Below are 23,768 nucleotides of genomic sequence, written 5' to 3'. Positions count from 1 at the left end.
GGGTCTTTTTATGTGCAGTTACAGTAACAGCTGTGATATTAAAAATATGGCATTTCTAGAATGCCTTTCTTTTTCTCCTGTTTATGCCTATGCATTTGTGACCCTTAAATGTAAAATATTTAATTATTTATTAGATTATACTTAATATATTGGGATGGACTGGGTGTCCTCTCCTAGTGTCTTTCAGTCTTCTGTTGTAAGGTTTAATATCCAAAGTACTGTCAAACTGAGAGTTTCATTGCTTCAAAGTGAAGTGTTATGAGTGGCTGTACAAAACGTGTATATCTCTTTATATTTGGGTTGTTACAATTTACTTATATTAATGTATCCTTCCAGTATCTGAATGGGGGCTATAGGGATGCTATGGAGGGACTATTCCTTAGGGACTGTAGTGATAGGACAAGGGATAGCGGGTTGAAACTTAAACGGGGAAGTTTAGATTGGATATAAGGAAAAAATTCTTTACTGTAAGGGTGGTGAGCCACTGGAATGGGTTGCCCAGAGAAGTTGTGAATGCTGCATCCATGGTGGGATTCAAGGCTAGGTTGGACAGAGCCTTGGGTGACATGGTTTCGTATGAGGTGTCCTTGCCCACGGCAGAGGGGTTGGAACTAGATGATCTTAAGGTCCTTTCCAACCCTAACTATTCTATGATTCTGTGATTCTGTTTGCATCTGCTCTTTGTTCCAAAGGTTTTCCTAATTGATGCTTTAATATTTTTTGTATTTAAACGGGGGGGAAGGAAGAAGTGGAAGCAAAAGAGTGCAGTGAGGATGGGGTGCTAAATTCAGATGCAGAAACTATGAATCTTATGAATTTTCTGTAAAAACACGATTAAATTATGTGGATTAAAATAAGTACATGTTAGGAGTTACTGTGTCTCAGAAATGGAACATCTGTTCTTTTGTTGGCTTTTTTTTTTCTTTTTTATTTATTGGTCTGATCTCCTTAGGGTAAGCAACCATAAAAGACTAAGGATAGAGACGGAGGGGGGTTACTGAGGGACATGTTAGGATGGAGTGGTGCCAATTCCAGCGTCTGAACTCCTGTGTGGCTAGTCTTCTCTAGGGTGCAGTTAACTTAGGCCCCTTTGTCTCCTTGCTAAAAAGAAACACTGGGTGGGTGTGTACCAACAGCAGGATGTGTTTTTGTGCTGGAAAAAATGGATTTTAAATGGATAGAGTGGCTGTTATTTGATGAATACTCCAGAGAAAAATCAAAGGGGTGCCAGAAGATTGAGTAACACTTATTTCTTTAGTCCACACTATTTCAAAATTAAGTTGGGGAAGCTTTAAACTTTGATATTTTTTTTTTCTAGAGAATTGGATAAAAGAGCTTATTTTCAGGCATCTTGTCTATAAAGATGGTTCTTATTAAGTCTTGCTTTGCAGACGATATTTATCTGTCTGGTACTTAAATAATGTGATGATGAACACTAATGGAAACCAGAAGATGTGTGCTAATTAAACTGTTTTGCGTGATGCAAAATGTGTGATGTAGCCCTAATTCTCTGATGACTACAGAAGGGATTATAGTGGGTGTACATGGGCATCTGTGGACAGCAGGGCACAGAGATCATCTTAAAACTGGTACTATCATTTTTAAGACTTACCTGCTTTCACATTTTGTGATAATGTTGCACATTTCTGTAGCCTTGCACTTGTTTACATTAAGGAAATTTTTAACTAGATCATTTGATAAATACTTTTTATAGTAATAAAAATTCGTCATGCAGAGCAAATTCCTGGAAGATATGTGTAAAATGTTTGAACAGCTTTTAATTGGCTGGATACACTTCACCATTTATCAAAAGGAAGCAGCTGTGTAGCTATTGCTAGTGTTTAGAATGACCCAAAATGGAGGTGCAGGAGAAATAGAAGCCCTCACAGGCATTGCACATGCATCAGTAAATTTCCTTTCTTTGCTAGTCTACCTCCTCTGCTTTAAATACTCCAAAAATGTCTTGCAGACAGAATGATTGAATAATCCTCTGGCATATAACTGATGCATTTATTTTCCATGAAGATGTGATCTATAAAATTTGGGCATGACTTAACAAATAATGTTTTCTGAGTGATGATGGAGCTAGCAGATGCCAACCCGCTTCCCCTAAACACCACAACAAAGTTTGTTATGGGATAGATGGCCGGATTCCATAACCAGGCCAGTCATTATTTTAAGTGGAGGGTGATCTTGTATTCCATTGTCTTCGTCTCTAGATCAGGCCTGCAGGAGCACATTACATTTTCAACACCAATTTTTTCTATTCTGTTTTTTTTTTTTTTATTTATATTCAGCTAATGATGTGGATGGCAGAAAGGCACTTCAGGTTCTTGCCTGTTAATCCAGAAATTAGGAAGCTGTAGTTTGCATCCACCAACATGATAAAAGCAGCAACAATCAATCTGTTGTGCAGGCAGCAGTACAAACATGAATACAAAAAAAATGTTTTGGGTTTGTATTGGTGCATGAAGACCAGGGGAGAGGGTATTACAGTATAGGTATAGAATGTTCTATATAGAAACCTAAGTGTAGGCAAAACATTTTAATCCATTCCTTCTTCTCCTACTGAACCCTTCCTTTTTTTTTTTTTTTGTGTTCTCCCCAGTTGTCAAGGTTCTTCTGCTCCTTTTGCTAGGTGATGGGAGTTGAAGAAAGATGTTTTTCAGCATACTTGCTCCTACTGTTAGAAATCCAGTAAACGCAGATGCCCTTCTTACATACGGGTTCTTGATACGGTGTTCTTCATAGTTGCTTCAGTGGATATACTCCCTGTATATGCAGATCTAGTCAGTGAGATGTGACAGGGACTGAAGCTTTCTTGTGATTTTTATTGCAGTAGATGGGGCTCTAATCCAGGTCAGGCACCAGGACCAGGGTGTTGTATGACTGACTTCATTGCCCATTCCAAAACTTGCTAATCTCTCCAGCAGCAGACTTTTTTCTGTTTTCTTATCGAAGTCCTTAGTGACAAATGCAATCATGAACTGTATCTGGATGTTTATTGTAAGTGCAGAGTATGATTCATTATGTAAGAGAAGCACTGCACAGCAACTTCATTGCGATCTGCCCAGGGGTCCAAACAAAGCCATAAATAGTCATTGCAGGTTACTGAATAGTAATTTTCCTTTTATTTCTTGTAGTCTGTGAAGCATTTATGCAGTCACACACAACAAAAAACTGCAAATGTCTTAATATAAAATGTAATGCCAATAAAACTAACAGAGCTAAAAGGTAACTGTGAACCTTAAAACCCCCTATGTGTTAAGATTGTCAGGAACAGTTAAATGTTGGTATATGATGAAGTAAGATTGCTCCACATCTGAGTTGTAACCAAAACTATCAAGAGTTAGTAATTGTATTGTATAACACAATAAAAAGAATAAGTGGTGTACGTAGAGAGCATTGCTTGTTAATATCCAGAGGCTTGACAGAGGGATGCACACTGTCAATTTATGCTGTTTGGTTTTATAAACACTCATGTCAGTTACTTCATTCCTTTTATGCAATACTAAGCTTCTGATAGTAATGTGTATTGTGCAACCATGAGCTAAATAGAGCATATATAAATTCAGTTTTCAAATAAAAGCAGAACCACAATGAAAATATGCATCTTCATGCTACAGTTTGAACTTTACACAATCTGTGCACTACTGACCGTGATATAGAAAATGAAAGTAGTGAGGCATGAACTTCAGTCTGTTGCAGTCAGATTTTTCCATTGACTTCAGTGGGAGCAAAAGTAAGTGTGAGGGTGGCAGAAGTTAGTTTTGGGCTGCGTCATTTGTATTGAAGCTTCAGAATTCAGAAGAATCAGTTGCTGCCATGTGTGTATAAGAATATGTCATACAAAAACAATGAGGTGGTTGAGCACCGTCATTGAAGTTTTGCAGATTTTTGCCAGTTTCCTCTGGAAATGAAACAATGGTTCTCTTCCCACTACAGACATTGGACAAAGTTCTGGAATAAATAGCCTTCCTGCTTCCAGTCAAAAACTTGCAGTCAGATTACTTCTCACAGTTGATGTGTACACAACTCTGTGTACTTCCCCCGCCTCTTGGGAAAAGTGAAACAGAGGTGCAAATGTTGTCCGTGTTTGAAGAGTACCTTCTCATAGTGCCTATTTCACGATACCTTTGGGAAAAGCATAACTGTCCTGTTCTAGTTTTCATTTCTTTTAGTGCTGCAAAATACTGGTGGCTTATAGTCTTCTCTGTATATAATATCTGTTCCATGAAATGCAGGTGAACTGAATTGTTAGTGACCTCACGGGTAGCTCATTTATACCCTACTCATGTGTTCCTATTTTTTTCTTTAGTGTGAGGCAAACAGAGTGAAGAGGCTTATTTTACATAGAGACTGCTGTCCTTGACCACGTAACCTGTGACTGACACTTAGCCGTGCAGGTTAACGCTATACTACCCATACATGAATAAGGCTTTATTTTAATCTGATAGTATTTGGGATTTTTGTTTAGGTTTGGTGTTTGGTTTTTTTTTGTGTGTTTTTTTTTTTTTGTGAGTTTGTTTGTAGTTTTGTTCTGGTTTTGGGGTGGTGTTTTTTTTTAATAGATGCAGTGAATAGCAACTAATGTACACTTTTTTCTTGAGATACAAGTCTTCAAGTAGCATTTCACTCAAATTTCCATGTAGGGCTCATATTATCTGTTTTACTGAATCTTTAATATGTTAACCATGAATGTACAATAAAAGTCGCAGTGTATACATGCCCCCTTCTTTCACAGTTCATGTTCAGCTCTGTACATCATTGATTGGTCATTCTTACTGCAGCAACCTGCAGTGCTGCAAAATGCCCTTTCTTATTGTACTCGAGGAAAGAAGTGAAACAGCCTGCTTTCACTGTAGAAGGGCTGAGAGGCTCTTCGGGCAGCTCTTTCACTACCGCTGCCCTGTGCCAGGTTGTGAGTGTTGAGTGACTGGGGTGGGAGGGCTTGGTGCTTGGGCCACTAGAATTCTCGTTTGGCTTAAAATTGTTGTATTACAGCTGATGAGAGTAATGAGGAGTAACTGACTCCAAACGAGTAGTACTGTCAGCTGTTGCTTATGCAAAAATTGTAGTATGTTCGTATGTCTTTAAAGGTTAATGTACTCATCCGTTGTCTCATGCAGGATGTGCCGCACTGAATTATAAAGTCTGATAACACTGATGTTGAATCATTTCCAAATTTCATTGTAGATTATACCTCAGTAATCTGAAAAATAGTGCAATTTTAAAACACCTTTTGTTGTGGTTTTTTGTTGTTGTTGTTTTTTTTCTAATAAATTTGCAGTAATCATTTCAGTCTTTTACCCATGAAGGTATTATGTTCTTCTAGAATCACAGAATGGTTTGGGTTGGAAGGGACATTAAAAATCATCTAGTTCCAAATCTCCGGCCGTAGGCACGGACACCTTCCACTAGACCTGATTGCTTCTCTTTATTATAGCGTGTTTATGTTTTTTTCAGTAAGCAGCTTCAAGGAGCAAGGAGAGTAAGACATTCCTTACCTGCATTACAATAATTTGTGTTGTAAGAGAAGAAGATAATTTAATACTTCTGAAAATATTGTGAGAAGTTTATTATTTGCTTAAAGTGAGACCGTCTGCATGGGGCTCTAAGACTAGGGGAAAAAAAGAACAAAAAAAACCCCTTAGATTTGGGCTTCTCATTCAACAACAGAAAGTGAAATAAGTCTTAAGGTCCTTCCCAACCCTAACTATTCTATGATTCTGTAACTGCTTAAAGTATTCAAAATGTTGGTATTTAGTAAGATTTCATATTTCACTGGAAATGGCACTGTTCTAAAATAGGCAGTTTATGTGGTCTGAAAGATGCAGATTTTAAAAACAAACAGAAAACATTAACATTGAACAGTTTGGGCTTGCTTCTTCATTATAATTTATTGGTTTATACCCATGTAACAGTTCCTTTCTGTATAAAATTAATGTGAAAACGTGAAAAAATCAAAGTCAGTATGTTTTTTCTTTACTGCAGCATAACAAACCCCATGTATAATTTTTTCTTTGCATGATTTGTAATTGAAACTTTCTTTTTTTTATGATATGCCTTCTGCTTTTTCTTTCCTTTTTGTTAAAAGAAGAACACGTTTTCAATGTTAGTTCTCTGAATTCTCATAAAGGCACATGCTAATATGAGTGCAATTGTCTAGCTAAGTCAACTACTGAAAATTCAGTAGTTATTGGACAAGTCATTAGAACAAATATATTTATTTTAAAATACAGAATCAGACAGACTGAGATTGTAAAAAACGCTTGGAACTTGGCAAACCTATTCAGGAGTCAGATAAAATAGGTTGCATAGGATTTTGTTTATTAATATCTTCACGGATGGTGACTCCACAACCTAGTCATACTACCTGTTCCAGTGCTGAGTCACCCTTATGATATATTTTATCTTGTGTTTAAGAATAATTTCCTGTAATTAATTTTCTGCCTATTGTCTGTTGTCTCCTCATTTAGCACCGCAGAGAAGACTCTGCTTTATCTTCTTACCCCTTGCAGTTAAGTATTTAGTCACATTATGGTAAGATTTCTGTGAGCCTTCTATTTTCCAGCCTAAACAATACAGTTTTCTCAATTGCTCCCCATATAACATATGCTCCAAACCCTTAGTCATCTTCCCAACCTTTTGCTGCACTAGTTCCTGTGTGTTCGTATCTTTCTTGTACTGGGGAGCTGAGAACTGCGCACTGTGATCCAGATGTGGTGTCAAAAAAATCAGGTTTCACTAAACATGCTATGTTACAAATATTAGTTTCCCTGAATAAATATTTCCTAATAATAATATAAAATTTTGAATTAGCTGAAATGCTACCTACTTTCTCATTAAAGTTGCAGTAATAAATGGTGTGGAATTCCCACTGCCTTTGATCTGAATCTAGATTTTACTTACTTTCAGATAGAAGAATAAATAACAGATTTGCAGTAAACTGCCTATATAAATATAAGAGATGCATACACCAAGCATGGGGAGATGGTGTTTGTAAGCAAGTACAGACACTGAAGCAAGTATTTGGCATTAGCAGTGGTGATTGGAAGGGAGGGCTACAGCTCCTTGTGCTTTCACAGGAACTCATCTTTAACATTTATCCATGAAACTATGATATATCATTTTCCTCACCTCTAAATGAAATTGTCCAAGTAAATAAAAATTTGAGTGATGTAATTGCTCAAATTAACTTTGTGAACCACTCAGAATAATTTGCCCCTCTGCTCCAACATCTGCAGATGTCAATTTTTGCTTTGATTTCTCATCTTCTGTTGTATGATACTAATCCCTCCAATTCTATGAGGCTTTTTGTTTCCTTTTCTTAATCCTTTTCCTCTTTTCCCTCATAATAGTTTCTGGTGCTTCTGCATCTTTATGTACCTCACTGTTAGTGGCTATCAAAACAACATCTGGGTTGTTAAACAGGAGAATGCTTGTCTCTCCATTCTTGAATGTTGAATCAGAAGTCAGTGTCATAATTTTAAGACTGCTTTTAAGAATTTTAGGTGGTATTCATCTTAGCAACACATCTCGTGCATCTTTTGCATGCCAATAGGAGATTCTCCTGTGTAGGATCTGGAAGCATTGTTGGTATTTTTTTCTAGCTCAATTTCCAATCTGGTAAAGCAACTGAAACCTGTGTTTTTTTGGATTCCAAAGCTATCTGGGTTGTTATTACAAGCAAAAGCTTTTTTTTTGAAATCCATGATAGGTTATGTTAACATTGTTTTCCGTCTTTTCAGTTCAGCATCCAGAATATTTAAGTTTCACTCCATCTTTTCTCAAAATACTACAGTGCTTCTCTCTTAAAGAAATGATTTTCAGTACCCTACTAGAGTGTATTTTATTCTCCAGGTGCTTTTACTGATGATTGCAGAGACCATTTGGATGAGATAATTTTATGACAGCAGGTGATCACTGCTAGTGCTTCTAAGATTTATCTGTGATAATCAGAGAGGTAGAGACTAGGGTTTTTTTACTTAATTCCATATAGTTAATTTTATGGGGTGGTTTAAGAATCTGTAAAGCTGTGGCATTTGGATAAAGAAGTATCTGTGGTCACAGTGTCTAGTAGTTTTCATCATTTATTTACACTGAGAAACTATACAAGCATATGTAGCTCTCCTAAAGTCATAACTTTTGTTTCTTGAAAGCAAAAATGGTACAGTGAACCTGTGAGACTTACAGAAAACTGGTGTTTGGTGAAACTGGACAGTTTAAGCATGAGCATGAGGAGGTTTTGACTGTAAGTTTTTGCTCTTTCCTGTTGACAATTGATTTGCATGTGCGTGCTTTTCAGATGGTGGTTATTTGATCCTCTCTATTAAAAAAAAAAAAAATCACAGAATTTGAAAGGTTGGATTGTAAGTATTTTAAATCATATGCAAACACTTTAGTTAAATGTTATCATTAGCTGTCTTAAATCTTAGGAAGCAGAGCCTTTGCTGATGTGATACTATATAACCGTCAAGATGTTTGGCTAAGCTGAGACTTTAAATGAACTAGAAAATATAGTGTACTACTATGCTTTTATTAAAGATAAAGATACACGAGACAATACTGCTGCAGAAAAAAAACCCCAACCTCTAAGCCAATATGATTACACATAGTAATCTTTAAACTAGGGAGGGATGGATGGATGGGTGAATGGATGGATGCGTGAATAGATGAGTTACACAACAAAAAGTCATACTACTTCAGGTGCTGAGGATGCTGAACCAGGTAAAAAGTCTACTGCAGAGGAGTGAGAACTTTTTACTACAGAGTTCATATATTCTGTTTCTTCAAAATAAAATGGGAAGAACAAGAAATGAAAAATGGTACATTAAAAATGTTCAGGTCTGTCTTTGAGGGAGATTTGAAGGATATAGTGAAACTGAGGACATTATAATATAATTACAGTAGTGCCTTGGATGACTTTCCCTCCCCCCTATTTCTCAGGTGGTGCACACTAAATAAACTTGATTGGGTTTTGACAGAGCTGTGCTGTTTTGTATTAACTGGCTTGTTGTCCTCTTGATATTTGATATGTGTGTGTGAAGCTGGTAGCTGATTCATGTGATCATGTTCTTCCGTTCAGGAGAAATTAGGACCCCACTACTTGTATAGACAGTAATGTGTATGAATTGCAATGAAGAGATTCCCGCTCTTTTATCCAAGGTTTAAGTTCATTGCATACCAAAGAGTTAGAGTCTAAGATTGATTAACATTAGACATATGTAAGAATTTTGCATTTAATGTTAGAGGACTGATGGAAATGTCTTTTAAAATCTCTAAAAATGTTTTCTAAAATCTTAAAAGACCTTAAAAGGACTTATAAAATCTTCTGTTCACCACTGAATCTTTTCTGAGTTTTTATTGCAAGATTTCAAATATTACAGGTAGCATCCTAGTAGAAAACCTGACTGTATCATAGTGAATGGCTGTATACTATTTCTAAGAGATGAACACGTGGCTAGCCATCATGAATCTCTACTTCAAGGTTCTTACAAATTTAAAAGAAGTTACCAAAATGTAAGCTTATTAAGTGTATACAACCTTAGCAATAGGGGCTTCCCATATAATACTTCTAACAATATTAATATACTTAGTTATATAACATATACTATTTTGGGTTATTTTATAACCCATAACTATATTGGGTTATTTCCCCATAATTTGGTAGTTGCTGCGAACTTGTATTGTGTCGAAGAATATATATTACTTCTGAGATTGAATGCCTAACACATATTTGTCAACCAAGGGTATAAAATAAAATACTAAAAGAGAAAGTTAATAAATAACCCTCTGGATGAATTCTTTCTTTGTGAAAATGCAAACAACCTTGTCTTGATTATTGAATTATGGAACCAGGTGCATTTAGTAATAACATAGTATGAAAATAAAGGATCTATATTTCTGTAGATCTTGTGGATCATTTGCTAAACAGAAGCATGCTTCACATTTAGTTTTCACCTCTTCTGACAGTGACATGTCATGGTTTAACAGTAATGTCTTGGTGTTATGTGACAGCTTTTCAAATGTTTTCTGTTTCTTTTATAGCTATCTTTTGGAACAGTGGTAAGGCTTAGAGGATGTTTGGAGCATTATTGAGCCTTAATTTTCTGAGAATCAAGTCCTGGTTTTAATAGCTGCCTGTTTTGTACAGGCAAAGTAGCTCTACAGTGTTCATCTATTATTTCTCAGGCTAATTTATTAATCAAGAATGACACATCGTTGTTACCACTATGAATTGGAGATATGTCTTCCTTCTGTGCATGGTTTCTTGTATATAATGAAACAAAGTTGTCTGTGACATAAATGCTAATATGCTGAATTAAATCTTGATCAAATGGAGTTTGTGATACTTAAATGTCTGTTTTGAACAGATTAAATTGCTTCTTTGGTTTTTGTGCAGTAACTGTGGTGTTGCAATACTTCTCTACAATCTTTCATCGAAGAACTTTGTGTTATACTTTGGGAGTTGTATGGCTGGAGAACAGGATGTCAGCATCTTTGTTTCTTCTAACATAGAGCAAGTATGAGCCTTTAAGGTTTTCTTCCAATGAAGGAGATATTTATGGAGTCTTCACATGCTTCCTAGTGCTGACTGCCCTGTAATACAGACATGGGAAACATAGTACAATATATTTGTGAATGAAAACATTCGCAAATCTAGGGGAAAAAAAACAGCACATCAGACAAACAAATAAACAGTGACAACAAAATTTTGTTAAAATTTTAGTAGTAGTACAGATAAGGAGGAGGTTTATCACAAAGTTTTTTTCCCTTAGCAATACCTTTATCTTTGATTTCCTTCTGCTTCTGGTTTCTGTATGGCATTTATATGAGATGCAAAATGTAGGTATGATAAATTAACATACACAGAGCACTGTGTTGTTGTGGTGGCTAGACTACTTGCAGATCTTGTCTCCTGTGACAAGACATGAGCTTTACATAATAGTCTCTGTTCATGCATATATGACCTTTAGGGGAAGTGGTTGCAGATAATACACAAAGCATCCTGTTTAGTTTTTTAAGAAGCACATCCTGTTTCTAGCTCTGTAGAAGGATTACTCTGGAGGAATGAATTTCTTTAAGGACATCGAAGGGGAACAGATTGCCTTAGTGTTTTCTGAACCACAACTGAGGAATAATGAAACTGTTAAAGCTCTGTAGAGACTCACAGGCTAAGTGGAAGTATCTGCAGTGTGAGATAGCAGTGTTGTCCTCTGTCATTAGTGTGTATGTTATCAGGAAAGAAATCGTCAAAGTGAATAGTCTCCTAAGTGAGAAGACAGACATGTTGCATTACATTGAGCAAGAATTTAACAGTTTCATTTTTAGAAAGGTCCTGTGTTGTTATTCTCCAAAGAATACATTTTGTATGAATGTTGACACAGTGTTACCTTGATTTACAGACTGCTGTTGCACCTCAGCTGCTTATCTTTGCCTTATGTAACAAGACTGATAATTTTCACTGAAGGTATGAAGGAAATCATAGCTGTAAAAAGTAGGAATAAGAATTGATTGTGATTCCTTTTTTTAATTCTAGCTGAAACCTCTGGCACTGGAACTGCTGACATAGAATTAAAAACTAGGAGAAAATTCAAAAAGAAAAAAAGGAAGAAAAAGGAAGGATGTTGATGGTGGAGGCAGGTGGATGGTGAAAAAAACCTGCTTTGACTGACAATTTTGCCAGTTAACAAAGGAAGATGTAATTGGAGTAAAGGCATTCCAGCCATAAAATCAGCTTATGGTATCTGAAATGTCATGACTTTTCTGTATGGTAATCTATGTTCGACTTAAAAATAGACAACTGAAAAGAATAAACTATGTCTCTGAATGCAGGACCCTTTTATTAGAGGCAGATCACACATTTCTTTCTTAGTTCCATTTAAAATATACTAATTTCTTCTGTTGTTATTTTCTTCTTACTCTTCCTGTTAGAGTAGTATTTTTATCACAGTTGATTTACCACCTTGAAATTATTATCTTTTTTTTTTTAACAACCACAGTGTTTTTGCTAGTGTTTCTGTTGAGCTCAGGTAGCTCTTGAGTATTTCTTCTTCTACCTGTATTTGTTGGTACATTACTAAAGAAAATCTCACTCTTTTTATTAATTTTATAGACTCTCCATTTGATGAAACAGAGCTTTTGTATCTCTATTTTGATTGAGCTAATCATCATGGAAATGCATACTGTACTGAATGTGAGGTCTAACCGTTGCTTTGCACAGTGATGCTTATCTATTTTGCTACATCCTGAAGCTGCATTTCCATTTTGGTGTCACATTGGCACCTGACACCCATAATCACCTTGTACGCAGAGTGTCTTTTCCACAAGTCTGTGAATTAGTGAACATCCAGTCTATAGCACAAACCTGTTTAGTTTGTCTTCATGGTTATGATCTTGCACATTTCTAAGCATTTGTGAGGTTTAATTCATCCCCTGAGTATTACTTCCTATCTGTGTTGGATCATCAGATTTCCTCAGAGCATTTACATTTCTGACAGGGTAATTAATAAAAATATTGACTGACGTCAGCCAAAGTCTGGTTAAGGAGTTTCATTGTTCTTTCCTCCTGTCCCAAGTCTACTGCTTTTTGCATATCTGGAAAATCTGTTAACTGTAAAGTATTCAGTGATCCACCTGGAGGTGGCTTTTCAAACAGCATGTATTTTAAGTTGTGGAATATCTTGCCACTGTATATTATGGAGAATATGAGTTTTTATGTGTTGAAGATGACAGTGGACAAAATTAATGAGGTGCGCTCTAAATGCATGGAAGAACCTGGAAGCTAACCAAATGCATAGAGTGAAGCACATATCTCAGGAAAATCCTTGGCCTCAGGTGGTTGTAGCCTGGAAGAGTGCTTAAGGGGACTATTCATTGTGCTCTTCAGCATCTGTTTTTGATTACTGTTGGAGATAAGATGGTAGGCTTAGTAAAGGTTTGATTTCATCTAGTATGGCCATTTTTATGTAGCTTGATTATCATAGTTTGACTCTAGTTACTGTCTTTATTTCTTTCTCAAAGACACTTCCAAACTTAAGGGGTTTCATTTTAGGTTTATCAGCCTGTAGCTGCCATCCTTACATTTAAATACAGATGTAATGTAGTATTTTTTTCCATCACCTGGAATCTCATTTAACTGTCAAGATTAAAAAGTCTTGCTACTGTCCCTGGAGATAACTTTGTCAGCATTTGTAGAGCTGCACAGCTGAGCCTGTCCCATGCTGCTCACCTTGGTGGGTTTAGATTCTGGACTTTCATTTTTGTCTTTGTCCTGGGTTCAGCAGTAGCAGTTATTTTTCTCCTGTTTAGTAGCTGGCATAGTGCTGTGTTTTTGATTTTCAGCCTGGGAGCAGCGCTGGTAACACTAATGTTGTTAGTTGTTGCTAAGTAAAGAACTGTCGTGGTTTAAGCCCAGCCAGTAACTCATAACCACTCAGCCGCTCGCTCACTCCCCCCATTCTTCCTCATCCCACTCCCGAAGGGATGTGAAGGAGAATGCAAAGAATGTAACTCCCATGGGCTGAGATAAGAACAGTCCAGTAACTAAGGTATAACACAAAACCACTACTTCTACCACCAATAATAATCATGATAAGGGAAATAACAAGGGAAGAGAATACAACCGCTCATCACCCACCGACCGATACCCAGCCTGACGCGAGCATCGATCTGGGCCTTCCTGTCAACTGCCCCCAGCTTATATAGTGAGCATGACATGCTGTGGTATGGAATACCTCTTTGGTCAGTTTGGGTCAGGTGTCCTGTCTCTGCTTCCTCCCGGCTTCCCCTCCTCCCTGGCAGAGCATGAGAGACTGAGAAAGTCCTTGGTCAGGGTAAACGTTAGTTATCAACAGCCGAAAACATTGGTGTTATGCGCTATTCCCAGGCTGAAAGTCAAAGCCACAGAACTGCACCAGCTACTAAGAAGGAGAAAAATGACTGCTACTGCTGAACCCAGGACAGCATTCACCCTTTATTCCATACTATTCATATCATGCTCAGATCCCACATTTTTCAATATACCATCGCTTTTGTCCCATTCATATATACATATATATGTATATACATATGTACACACATATATATGTACATATATATACATATATACATATACAAATATATATATATATATATACATATACACACCCACACAGAGATATATAATTCCTTAGTCCATGGACCAATCTCCGTAAAGCTGCTTAATTCATCCAGTCCATGATGTTGGGCTCCATCTCTTGGAATAGTCTTTCAGAGCAGGACAGTGTGCAGTGCTGTATTGATGATGCCTGGAGTTTAATTTCCATGGTCCAGCTTGCTGCTAGGTAGGCATGACTGATAATCATTATAGGAAGAAAAGACAAGTAGTTCAACCAGCTCTCTTGAAAGCTAATACAAATTAAAATTTGAGGGCTACCTGTCTTTAAATATACTGGTATCCATATTTATTCAACAAATTTGAAAACTTTTTGACTACTTAATATGAGCTGCAAAGTCTAATTCAGATTTTTAATTATCTCTTTCATAATATATTATTCTTTACTATACAGTCTTATTTTCATGAAGTCTTGGTGGACTGTTTATTTCTGTGTGCTCTTTGAGGTAGTTTCTCACTGAATCACTTCTGGAAGTGGCTTTACCACTTCCTTAGGAAACCTGTTCCAAGGCTTGACAGCCCTTTCAGTAAAGAAATTTTTCCTAATATCCAATATAAGCCTTTCTATGATTGCTTGTTCTACAGGGCCTGAAAGGTCTGCAGTGATATAAGCACTTACTGAAGCAGTGACTAATTGAGGAGGAGGTGTCTGATTTCACCCTTAGAATACTTGTGTATTACCATTAACAGTAGCATAGCTTTATGTGTTACTGGACATACTTCAGTTAGAAAGTGCAAATGCTGATGCATGTGTAGTTTACTGGACAATGAAGTAGACTCTGTGGGTTTAGTTGGCCCAGTAGGTTCAAATACTAAGTTACCAAATGTTTTTATGATACACTGGTTATACCACTCTAGTGTTATTAAATTATTGTTTCAATAATCTAAATAACAGAAGTTGAGACTGCAAAAAGATGAGCTGCAAAAGGCAAAACAAAAAGTGAAGGAAACTAATGTTGGTCTTCAGAGTCTGAATAATCTCTGTGTGGTCTCTTGAAGAAATCTGAAATGTTAGGAATATTACTTCAGGAGGGATTTTCTCTGAAATATAATCTTGCTATTTTTTTATTCCCCCTCTGCCTGTAAAAGCTTCCTTTTAGCTCTTACTTTCATGAAGGAGTATGTCCGCTGTGACTTTTCCACAGTTACAGTCTCCTGTTGTTATGTATAAATTGCAATGTTTCTGTCTGTTTGGGGACTTTTTTGTTAATATTTTGTTCTTTAAATGCTATGACATCACAGGTTTTTTTGTCTTGTGATTAAGGAAGTTTATGTTACGGTTCTGCTTTTTTTCTGCCCATTTTCTCAGAACACTTACTTTCAAAAAGCATATTTCAAAATACCTTTTCCTTTTCTTCTCTGATATTGTATCTTACAGGAAACAAAGTCTATTTACATCACTTACATCTGTCCTTGTCCTAAGATAAGGTGATGCTTCTAATTAACTACTATTAAGTGTTCTGTCCTGATTTGTCTTGTGGCAATCCCTTAATTCTCTCAGCAGGGGAGTGAACTTTCTCATTGTTTCCTGTCTTCCTTAGGTTTCATCTATTGTGAGTGAAACTTTGGCCAAAGAGTAACGTTCTACTGGAACTATAGTGTCCTGTCTAGTAGATTGTTTTCCTCTCTCCTCTCTCCAGTCTCTGGATTTTCAGGCTTTGGGAAATGTATCAAGATGCCCAATTAAAAGCAAGAGTAATAGCAGCTGAAGGCAATTTCAGGGGTGTTCTTTTATGAGGGATGGGCATTAAACATTTGACTTTGCATGTTGTTAATAACCTACTCAATCAGTGAAATAAAATAATGTCTGAAGGACTAATTTGCTGTAACATGCTATATACTAACGTCCAGAATGGCTGGGTTCATTTTCAAGGGGATAAAAGGCAATTCTGAAGAGTTTAGTTGGTTTTGTTCACTTAATTTTGCTTTGTTTGGCTTTCCAGACAAACATAATGTTATAGATAATGTAACATATCACTAGATGCCAAGTGCTTTGCATTATAAAATACCATCTTCTATTGTTTATAACGTGTTTTTTTAGTCCAGTTGAGACAAAAAATTTTCAGTGCTGAGTTCTACATCATTATTAAAAAAAAAAAAAAAAAAAAACAACTTTACTTTAGACTTAAAGTGGCTGATCTAATTCCAAGCAGTATTTTTCTTATCATGGAAGCCTGCAGGACATGACCAGGAGATGAAAATGCCGTCTGTGAGCTGCTGTAACAGGTCTGAGTGCAGGACACCAACTTCTAAGTGACGATTTGGATTATTTTTTTCATCCACCCCCAGCATAAATCATTCCACTCTGCTAAGCTAACTTGATAGGGAGATGCATACCTGAAATGAAAGGAGAAGGTTGAGCCACAGGTTGAGGGTAAACTGGAGTGAGAATGTTGCGATGCAAATGATCTTCATGTAAAGTTTAGCTTTGCTTAAAGAAAAGTTGGCAGAGGGGAGTGAGAAAATGATATAAATGAAAAACTGATGCGATGATAAGGCTGTGATCAGAGGTATGCATGTTTGAGGGCTCTGGGAGGATGTCAAATTTGAGAGTTTTGAGCAGATTCCCTGCACTGAGATCCCTTTTCTTCAGAGTGCTGAGTGAAAAGGCTCTTAGAATCTCAGATTCTCTCCCACCTTCATGTCTAAATGTATGAAATCCTCTAGTAAAAGCTCCACTGGTCTCTCAGATCCTTCATATCATGACTGTCAATTCTGTTCCTTTGTGTCCAAGTGGTATTACAATGTTCTACATGACTCAACTATCAATATAGTGCCAAATGGCAGGGATGATCTTTTTACCTTTGGTAGAAAGGTAAAGAAAGAAAGTTTGGTAGAAAGGACACTAAGGGGATGCAAAGTTCATATTTATTTCAGTGGTCTAGGCAAACTGAATCATATATACTGAAGCCAGTGTCTAAAACCAAATCCCTGACTGAAATGAAGCCACTAAAAATGGTAAATTCTAAGGTAGCTTATGCAAAATGCATCAACAGCTAGCTGAAATTAAATAGCTGAATTATGAGGAAGTGTAGTAGTGTGTTTATCTGTTAGCTGTTCTCAGCAGAAGTGCTATAAAAGGTATTTCAAGATCTGTGGAATCTAATCAGTCTATGGAAATATTTTTGTTTATGATCTGAATTGCATAATGTTATTAAATCAACATTTTGTACTACAGATATGTTATTTTCTCTCTTACAGTCTAAATTTGTATAAACCTCCTGTTTTAAATTTCAGTCCTGTTCTATTTCATTGCTGAAAGAGAATGTAAATTATTTTCATTTAAAAATTATTCATGCTTTTGAAGAAATGTGCTCTCTTTTTACCATGTTAGCTAGAGTAATAATCACCTCTAAAGATACTATGACACTCATAGAGAATCTTTTATTCCCTAATTATAGATAATTGTGGTAATTTTCAAAAGAAAGTGGTTATTTTTTTGTTGTTGCTAATTTTTTTAAATAAAGAAAAATGGAAGTGCAGTTTGCTTTCTCTTCATTATAATACGTACTGTGAAAAAACAGACTGGTTACATTCTTTTTACATTGGAATTTTAATTAAGCAAAGCCATCAAGGAAACGGGGTAGATGTTTTTTTTTAAATTGTAAATTGAAATCCATAAAAAAACAAAGCATATTGCAAAAGGAAATTCTTCTCATACGTGAACTATGTAATACATGTTACTTCGTTTCCATGGCACATTTAACTTCCTTGTAGTGTACTTATTATGTAGTAAAAGGACACAGAAAATGAAAGTATGAATCTTTTACAATACTCACCTTTTCTGTCCCTGGTGCTCCCTTATTTTTTCACTGTATATTCTGTGTTTTATTTCTTACTATAAAGGCAGAACAGCTTCTGGCATAGTACACCTTTAGGGAAGATGCTGTTAGCTACTGCTCCAAAATGTTTTTCATTACTGCATTGTGTTGCAGCATAAACCTAAAGTCGATGATGTATTTCATTTCACTTATCTTGAAATCTCATCATAACTTGGAGAGACAAAAAAGGGGATTTTTTTTTAATGTTTTCGTTATATTTAGAGACGACAAATCGCAAGGTTACATGCAGCTAAAATTATGCTTAAACCATCAGTTGAAACTGAAAAAAGTTGGTATTGGTCTTTTGTTGATTTTTATGTAGCTTGTGCTTTTTTAGGTTAGGTTTTTTAAGCAAAGAAGAGTTTAGCACAATTTTGGTTTGAGTCTGTTGCTGCTGTCTGTTCTTCACACACAGCCGTGCACGGGCACAGTCACTGTCTTGCCTGTTGTTTTTAATGTAGTTTCTTTTGCATCTTCCCATCACCTATGTAGATGATCACTGAAGCAGTGTTGAAGTCTAGTTTGTTCATGGTCAGCTTCCTTGCTCAGCTGCTGGTGTCCTTTTATAGAATATGCATCTGTTCAGGTACTAGAAAGACCATCCTTGCTTAGTTTTGAATTCAGGGAACTGGGGATTGTTGTTGCAGCAAACAACAAACTAAGCCCTGGTTCAGGCTTTAGACTTGGGCTGAAGTAATATTTTTTTTTTTTGCAAAGCATTTTAGTATCTGAAATGGATTTTATATCTTAAATGAAACCCATTTTATATTTTAAATGAAGCCCGGAAGTTAATTATTTTTCCTTGGTTGACCTAGTTGTAGGTTTTACTACAAGTATAGTGCACCCGGAAATACTTCCTGAGAAAGGATTTTGAAAATGAAATGCTGTGTAACAGTATAGCCTAAACTCAGCTCCACATCTGTGCACTTGTTTCACTGCATTTCCCTCACCAGAGTGTTGTAAAAATAACTGCACTGAAAATTATAAAATGCCTATATATTATGACAACAGGAGCCATGTAAGTACCTAAGATAGATGGAGACACAGATAGCATTAGTGCTTTAGAGGGTTCCTTTAGATCACTAACCAGATTAAGTGCCAGTGTTCTCCTGTGCAGCAGTGTTAATTGCCGATTTTTGGCAGCTGCACAGGTGCTAATTACTTTTGAATAGAACCAATGGATTTTCCACTAAGCTTTTATGGTTAATTATTACGATTTTTTTCTTTCAGGAGCTTGAAAGTTTGCTCTTACAGCATCCATCAGATCTATCTTCCAGATAAATGGTAGCATTACAGCATGTGCAAGATTGTATTCTGTAGCTTTATACAGTCCTTGTCTGCTTTTTAAATGATGCCATTTAGAACCTACTCCCTCACTGAACAGTTTATACAAATAACATGTTAACACATTGCTTTGTCTTGTTCAAGTGCATTGTGTTTCTACACAATGTATTTCAAAGCAGCCACAGCTGTAGGGACTGTCCACTGTACTTACAGCTTCTGAACTGAAGCTTTATGACTGCACTGAATAAATATACAGGAGCACTGGGATTTACTGCACTAAATTTGCCAGTGTCTGTTTCTGAAGATTTCCAGGATTTACTCTTTTTATGGCTCATTCTCTCATTACGCATTCAAGTTGTGCTCAAAATAAAAAGAAGAAAGTGTGCACAAGGAAAGACAAGATCCATTTAAGATGATAAACTGTAAATCATATTAAAAGATGAGTGTGTGGCGTCATCTTACGTCACCTTTCTGCCAAGGGTTTATTAGAGTTCATTGGGTTTTAATGTAACTCTCATATTTTGCAATACTTCATAAACCAACATGTCATGTCTTCTCTGTGGTAATGTGGTAGGCTGAACTCTAATGCTTTTGGCTGTAAACTCCACTGTGGTTTCAATATCCCCATTGTTCGTGTTGTAAAAATTCTGGTAGTTTATCAGAAGGTCCTTAAGTCCATAGCCCATCAAAATGCTTTTTTATGGGGCTATGGGCAGGTAAAGACAATATGTCCCAAACCACCCCCTCCATGGGAACTGATGAAAAGTTCATGCAGGTATGTATAGATCCTGCATGCAATTTGTCCTGCTTTTGGCTCTGAAATACCCCTCCGAAAAAAAATGGTCCTGTTCCAAAGGTGTCAGGGGATTGATGCGAAGTTCACTCAGGTGTATAGATCCTGCATGCATTTTGTCCTGCCTTTGGCTCTAAAATACCCCTCTGAAACAAAATAGTCCTGTTTGAAAGGTGAGAAGGATTTGGAAAAAACTTTTTTGTAGTTCTTTAAGCATTTACTGGAGTAATTATTTAACCACTAATAAAAATACAGAGGGGAGCAAATGTATATATTTGAAGTATTAATCACTTAGAGACCTGGTTTAGTGTTGGATGTGGCAGTGCTGGTTTAATGGTGAGACACAACAAACTTAAAGGTCTTTTGCAATCTAAACAATTCTATGATTTTGTTCTTAAAGTTTTGTTACATGTAATGACTTCAACCTATACATCTAAAGTTATAAAATACATCATGACATAAGGTCGTGATTACAGAGCAAGAAACATGTTCTTTATTTAAAAAAATATTTCTAAAATTAGCAATTGCTAAACCTGTTTGAAGCAATGTTTGCTTAGAGACCCATTAAAAAGATCTTTTCAGTGTTTGTGTGTTTATAAGGATAATGTCATTATAATGTAGTATATGGTAATTCTCTTCTCTGGAGCCATTCAGATGATTTGCATTAATTGCTCCCCACTGTTTCTTCTCTTTTTTTTATTATTTTTATGCTTTTTATTAAAAAAAAAAAAATCATTCTTCTCCTTTCCAAAATCACATTTCCAAGGCATCTTTTCCCCTTGCCCTTGTGCCTTGGTGATGGAAGTCAGTATCACAAGCCTTGCTTACAATTCTTCCTGTGGCATTCACTCACACATTTCAGGGGCTTTACAACTGCAGCTCCTTATGGTTTTAATCATGATGAAACATCTTGTTCTCCTGAAACATGAGTAAACAAACCTGCAAGTTACAAGGTTTGTTGCACTTTCTGAACTCTTTTCCAGAATGATATTTTAATAAGGGTGCATTGAAGTATTCTACTCATTTTGTAGGTTAGTATTCTATACAATCACAGACAAATGACTAGGTAAGAAGAGGCAGAAGTAACACTGGAAGAAGAGGCTTTCAGGAAAAGGAGAATGCTCTTAATAGTTGGAATAGATGGAGGATGGCAGGAACATCATCTGTGGGAAGTTACTCTCAGCATTGGGTGTAACCAGGTTGTCTGGTTTCCTCGCCTCCTAGTTGTAGAAACTACTACAGATGGTGCAAACACATGGTTTGAATAACCTGTGCAAGACTGGTTTGGCTATGATTAAATCTAAAAAGGGCCATTTTCCAAGGCTGGGCAAACATGAAATATGGAACAGGAAACAGCCAACACCTGTCAGAGTAGGTAGATGCAAGAAATCTGACTAATGCTGAGAACAACCAATAACACTCCTTATCAGTCACTGTACATCTTACAACTTAATGCGGAACTCCCATTAACATCTGGCTGTTGGGCTAATTGGCTAGCAAGGAGCGATAATGTGATTGACCTCAGCAGCTGTCTTTTGTTATAACTCCTAATTCATTAACAGAATGTTGCAGAATGCTGATACATGTAGAAGTTCATTCATCAGAAAAAATCCTGACTGTTTGATCATTGTCTGCATAAGGAACTCCCTTCAGTTCCAGGCTCTCAGTTCATGGATCTCAATAAATGTTAGAGCCACCCTCCTGTCTGTTATCAGATCTGCTGATGGCACTGTTCTGCCACTTCTGCAGTGTGTGTAGGGAACAGGAGTATACCAGGAAATTTGCTATATACACTTTCTTATTTAAGACTTTAGATGTTGATTTGTCATTAGAACACAAAGGGTTTTGTGATGGGTGTTTGGAAAGTAGGATTCTTTTCTGCTGGAAAAGAAACACTGGAAGTGCAGAACAGTCTTTATTATGTACCATAGCCCTCACTGTTTCAGAAAATGAGTTTGTCAGTCATTTGCAGCAGGGCTCAAAGGCAGTTCATCCTTAATTGAAATGAAGATATGAAACAGCTTATGATTCTAAACAGGAATGACTTCTGGTAATGGTAAAATGCTGCAGTTTGTCACATGCGTAATTCCAAGCTTATAGGTAAAATCAAAGTAGGTGTTTCAGTAATCGGCAGTTACCTAAATCAAAGTCTGAAAAAGCTGACTATACCAGCATGAGAAGGGCTGAACAGGTGGCACTAAGTCTAAGAAAATACTAATGGTGGTGCTGGAAATGCCTGGGTTTCTGCCAATAGAGAAACTGCATTTTCCATTTTTTTTTATTAGTATAAATTTCTTAGGTAACTGCTTTGTGGTTTTTTGTTTGGTTGGTTTTTTTTGTTTGTTTCTTTTTGTTTGCCTATTTATTTGTTTCTTAATTATAATTTCAAATACTTGTAGGAGAAAATAATTAAAAAGGTAAAATTGTTTTACAGTCAGATGTCATAATTGGTGGTTCAAAATCTGGGTTTCTCTGGTTTTGATGATAAGTAGAAATGTTGTGAAGAGGTATTTACTTGTGGACTTTGCTTTAAAAGACACTTAATTAGATCTAATTTTTCTAATTTCATTTCATTAGGAGCTGAATAAGTTTGTCTCTAGTGACCATTTAACTGCCTGGATGATTTAGATTGTATTCTTACTCTTCTTTTGGCTCTTGCCTGAGACACGAGAATTGTAGTGGCTTTAGAGGTTTCTGATTTTTTTTTAATGGCAGTTCAGTTTTAAAGAAACACTAAAACTACTTGAGTCCATGCTGTATGTAATATTTTCCCTTTGAAAACAATAATTCTATAAACCTTAAAATGCTAAGAATGCTATTAATTTTTATTTTTTCCCTGTGGGATTTCTTTCAGATGTAATTGTTGTGATAGCAGCAAACCTACTTGGTAGCAAAAGAAATGAGCTTTGGTGGTTTGACCTTGTGTACCTGCCAGACCCCCTGTCACAGGTGTTCTATCACTCTCCCTCCTCAATAGGATACTTAGGATGAAAGAGACTGTGGGCCAAATGAGGACAGGCAGATCACTCAGAAGTTAAGGTAACGGGCGAAACAGTCTTGACTTGGGGAAATTAATTTATTTCAAATTAAAAATAGAGTAGAATGATGATAAACAACTGCAGAAGGTAGACCACCTTCCCCTCACCTCTCCCTTCTTCCCAAGCTCAACTTAACTCCTGACTGTTCCGCCTGCTCCCCAAACATGATGCAGGGGAATGGGGAACTGGGGAGTTGCAGGCAATTCCTAATGCTTCATCTCTGCTGTTCCTTACTCTTCATGTTCTTCCCCTGCACTGGTATAGGCTCTCACTCATGGGCTGAAATTCTTCAACAGCATGGGTCCCCATGAATCAAAGGTCCAGTCAGAAAACCTGCTCCTGCATGGGCTCCTCTCCATCGGCTGCAGCTCTTTCCAGGACCCTGCTCTGGTGTGCAGTCCTCCATGGGCTGCAGAAGGATATCTTCTCCACCATAGACCTCCATGGTCTGCATCACAGGCTTCAAGGGAACCTCTGCTCCAGAGCCTTGAGCATCTCCTCCCTTCTTCCTACACTGACCTTGGTGTCTGCAGGGCTGCTGCTCTCACAGATTTCCCACTCTTCTCTCCCACAGCTGCTGCACAGGGGTTTTACCCTTTCTTCTCACATAGGCCCTACCACCTTGGCTGTGGGGCTCAGCTGTGCCCTGTGATGGATTTGTTGGAGCTGGCTAG

At 36.8% G+C, this 23,768-nt stretch overlaps 1 protein-coding gene across 3 annotated transcripts in view; it reads left to right on the top strand.

Annotated features, from left to right (window-relative positions):
* The window catches only part of PRR16 (proline rich 16), a 146,424-nt gene that overhangs the window by 2,895 nt on the left and 119,761 nt on the right, over positions 1–23,768 (top strand). Inside the window, exon 1 of one of the 3 annotated variants that reach the window (XM_061355081.1) lies at positions 22,646–23,095. The exons of the other annotated variants lie outside the window; for them this stretch is intronic. The gene's annotated coding sequence lies outside the window, so the exon portion shown is untranslated. Of the gene's footprint in view, positions 1–22,645; positions 23,096–23,768 lie in introns of those variants that run through there. 3 annotated transcript variants of the gene reach the window in all.

The sequence above is a fragment of the Neopsephotus bourkii genome, unplaced genomic scaffold (genome assembly GCF_033783945.1).
Source record: "Neopsephotus bourkii isolate Nb327-2 ecotype Australia unplaced genomic scaffold, CSIRO-AGI_Nbou_v1 NB_772, whole genome shotgun sequence".
Lineage (NCBI taxonomy): Eukaryota > Metazoa > Chordata > Aves > Psittaciformes > Psittacidae > Neopsephotus > Neopsephotus bourkii.
Note: the sequence above shows the minus strand (reverse complement) of the source record. Positions and strands in the feature narration are given on the sequence as shown.